General features: G+C 38.0%; 1 pseudogene; it reads right to left on the bottom strand.

Moving 5' to 3' along the window:
• Window positions 1–1117: 1117 nt before the first annotated feature.
• Window positions 1118–2661, bottom strand: LOC129504242 (E3 ubiquitin-protein ligase ARIH2-like; annotated as a pseudogene).
• Window positions 2662–4189: the final 1528 nt, after the last annotated feature.

Here is a 4189-nt window from a genome sequence, read left to right as displayed (position 1 = left end):
CTGATGCTTTTATCTTAAATGAGGGAACTCTAGTGGGCATATCTGTTAAAGGTCTGGATTCAGGGAGCATATTTGTTTTTGTAGGCAAACACTAAGACAGGGTAGTGTGGCCATTGAGTATACAACAGGTATAAATACAAAGTAATTATTCAGTAGGTATAATTACAACTATTTTGATTCCCAATAGTGAGAAGCTAACCAAAGGATTCCAGGAGAGACAAATAAGAATTAAGTCAGATTGTATTTATTTAGGAATACAATAAAATTAAGTAAATGTCATTCACAATGATAGAGAGGAGTTAAGGATGACTTATAAGAAATTTAATTAACAAAGTAGAATATACAGTGTCCATGAGATAATTCTTTTTAACCTCTGATTCCTGGGAAAATTTGTGCTAACAGTTGAATTGTCTAGAGAAGCTGCTCTATTATATACAAATTTAAACTACTTAAAATTAAACTAAATCTACTGATTAAGATTTGTACAGCTCTAGAAGAAACTGCAGAAAACACCATATTGGGCAGCACAGAAAACAGACTTGTGAGTTTATATTTCTCTGGGGGACTCAATATCCTTCTCCTGACAAATAAGTAATCCCTCAAACTGAAGATGGCTGTTAAGTGTTTTTAAATTCAATATTGTCTAAAATATATATATGTGCATTAATAGCAATGTGAATTCAGCTCATTTCAACAAATGTCATTAAAGTCTATACAAAGTGTTTTTGAAACACGCCAAAGCCAATTTATTTTTTAAAACGTTCTATGTAATTCTGTGATCTGCATTTTTTAATAATTATACAACCTTTGGAAATTACAAAGCTGTAAAAGCCTAATACTATTAATAGTCATTCAAAAAAAAAAAAAAAACACTTTCCCTTCCTCCCAACAACCATCCAGTGAGAATTAAAAGTCCTAAAAAGAGGCCAATTCAACATGGCCTCTACCCCAGTAGAAACAAAAAGTGAAAAGATGAGAAGAACATAGAAATTGACCAAGTGGTGTATGGTCAGTGTCTCCAGAGTGGGGCCATGGCTGTTGCCCAGGGTCATGAACGTTCACCCAGGATACCTTGTAGTCACATCCTCCTCACTCCAGCATGTCCATCTTCCAAGGACTAGGTGTCATGGAAATCCTTCAGCAGCCTTTTCCTCCACTGTTCTGCTATGTGCATCTGGTTCACTAAGTCCCCACTGTCATAGCTGTCTGCACACTCCACTTTCCATGACAGGCTTTCAATTTCAGCCTCCAGCTGAACCTGCTGGTATTCCAACAGCTTCTTCCTGGGTCTGTGTAGTCCTCATAAGGGTAAGTGTACTGCAGGGTGTATCAGCACTTGGTCAAGAGCTTGACAGTACTCTGTAGGTTCTGCCAATCATTCCAGGTACCCAGATAATTCTTGACTCTTTCCTGAATCTTTTCATGAATCCGCTGGCATATCTATACCTCCAGGTGCAAGGTCTTGTGGTTTTCCCACCTCTCAAAGTAGAACAAGTACTTCATGAGGTTCTCCCTGGCCTGGGCTTGCTTGTTCTGGTCAACAATATCAAAGTTCTACTTGTACCAACTGCACTCAATGTACTTACTGCCATGGGTCTTCCAGTCTCCTAGACATATCTGGCTGAAGTCGTGTTTACACTTGGAGCATTGCATGTGACTGCAGCCTTTGTTCTTGGTGACGATGCTGCACTTGGGACAGTCTTTAGCATGAGCAGTAATGGAGTCGGCTATTTCAGAGTTACCAGCACATTTCGTGAGCCATTTCCAGATTATGGCATAGTCTGGGAGGGTGTGATAAATCTGACAATAGTTGAAATAGAAGACCTCATTGCACCGATTGCACTGTACTTAGCACTGGGCTTCTATACCTGAATAATCAGGGGGGCAATCTGCATCAGAACACAGCTGGAGCTGGTAATGATTTTCCATGTAGTCCCTAAAGAGGTAGTCCCTGTGTTTGTCTCTCAATTTTTCATCAGGCAGCAATGGAAACACAAAGCTCTCTGGTGTTTGGAGTGGACAGTCTTGAGCCATGCAAGAGACATTTACACCTATGCCATCCAAGTACTGAATGGTGCTGCTCCCAGAAGCTGTGACAAAACTGGTGCTGATAAGCCAGAGAAAGTAGGTTTTCCTTCTGCACAAACTGCATATGCACTATGTAGTGTTGGGATGGGGGTGGGCTGTAGGGACATGTTTTGAGGGGTGGGGCTGAACTTGAGCCTCAATGAGCAACTGAGGAGAATTAGACTTGTATCTGTCCAGTATCTCTGCACACTTGACAGTGGAAATTAACTAATATAAGTTTAGCAACTAAATGAGATACCAGTGCCATAGGGAAGATGTGCTAATGGCAGTGAGCATCTCAGTGGCCTTTATGACAGAGGCTAAGCTAGTTATGGGCTCTTTGAGAGTACCCTCAAACTCTTTATAGGTCAAGAAGTGAATTGGTACTCATCAGGATCGAAGGCATTGGCCCCGTGCTGCTCCACATTGCTGGCTACTCCCATGTAATAGTCCTCTGTGCCCCCCCCCCCAGGGTCCTCATCTTCTTCTTCCTCATAATTTGGGTCATAGTTCTCTTCATTGCCAAAAGACCCCTGGCTCTTCATGTCCACAGGCATCTTAGTATCCAGCCAAGCTGCAGATCAGGACAGCAGAGTTCTTCCCCTCCAGCCAAACTTTACCACTTTCTCAAATGCATTCGTGTTTTTTTTTTTTTTTTTTTTTGTCTTCTGTAATTCTTGAAGTCTTTCAGAAAGATATCACCCCAAATATTTAATGTCATATAATTTTCATTGGGAGCCATGGCCCATGGCTGCTGAGCCTGAACAGGCCAGACTGGGTCTGGCTGGGCCAGAGGGATCTGACACAGGCATAGTGGTGGCCTGATGTCCAGGCTCTTACCTCCTGCAGAATGGTCTCCACAGCTCAGAACTGCTCTGTACAAACTATGTTTTATGTGGTAAGATAGTATATAGGCACATATAAATGTATGTCATTTAAAACTACCTTTTTTAAAAAAAATAATAAAACTACCTTTTTTTTTAACTTTTGTTATGGACCCATAACAAGAAAACATTTATTGTTTTCAAAATTTTTTGAAATATGCTCGCTCTTTAATTGGTTCAATTTTGTGCATGTTTATAAGGATACATTTATTTTTTTAAAGATTTTATTTATTTATTCATGAGAGACACAGATAGAGAGGAAGAGACATAGGCAGAGGGAGAAGCAGGCTCCTCACAGGGAGCCTGATGCGGGATTCAATCCCAGAACCCCGAGGATCACACCCTGAGCCAAAGACAGATGCTCAACCGCTGAGCAACCCAGGTGTCCCAATATAAGAATAAATTTGAACTGACAAAGAAATGAGTGTTAATTTTTTTTTTACTGATTCATTGGTAAATTGAGATCCATAGCTTTTTCTAAATTAATTTCAAAGTTAAAAACTAAATATATATCTCTGGATGTTACTAAATGTTCAGAAACATGAAATGAAAGAGAAAAACAAGTTGAAGTTTGAAAAATTAGGGATTTTTTTTTAGAAAAGTACCATTTTTACAATTAGTGAAAAGATAATTAAAACTGACGTGTCACAATAAGTCACCAGGATCAAAGGTACAGCATAGGGAATATAGTCACTGGTATTGTAATAGTATTGTATGGTGATAGATGGTAGCTACATTTGTGATGAGCATGGAATAACGTATAGAGTTGTCAGATTTACTATGCTTTATGCTAAAAACTAATGTAAGATTGTGTTGCAGGTATACTTCAAACCAAAAAAAAAAACTGGCATGTCACCCTTAGTTTTGACAAAATAAGTGAAATAATGTTTCATAGATTGATAAAGATAAGAAAATGTGAAGTTCAAAGCATTTAGTTTTTTAAAAGTTACTTATACAAAATATTTTGACACAGGAAATGTAAGTATATAGTAAGAAGCTATCTGAAAGTTACTTATAATTTGAAGTTTGACAAATGAGTTTAACCTGACCTACCTTATATAATTGAATTTTGTACTTCAGATCTAATTAGTGTGAGCTTCTTACAGATATACTTTCAGTAAATAAAAATTGATTGAATTTAAATTTTTATAAGGGAAAATTGAATGTAAATAAGGTTGAAGAAATTCTAATTGGAAATATTCATTGTTCTTGAATTCATTTGTTTGATGATGTCAATT

This window comes from Nyctereutes procyonoides, unplaced genomic scaffold (genome assembly GCF_905146905.1).
Source record: "Nyctereutes procyonoides isolate TBG_1078 unplaced genomic scaffold, NYPRO_anot_genome, whole genome shotgun sequence".
NCBI classification, from domain to species: domain Eukaryota; kingdom Metazoa; phylum Chordata; class Mammalia; order Carnivora; family Canidae; genus Nyctereutes; species Nyctereutes procyonoides.
Note: the sequence above shows the minus strand (reverse complement) of the source record. Positions and strands in the feature narration are given on the sequence as shown.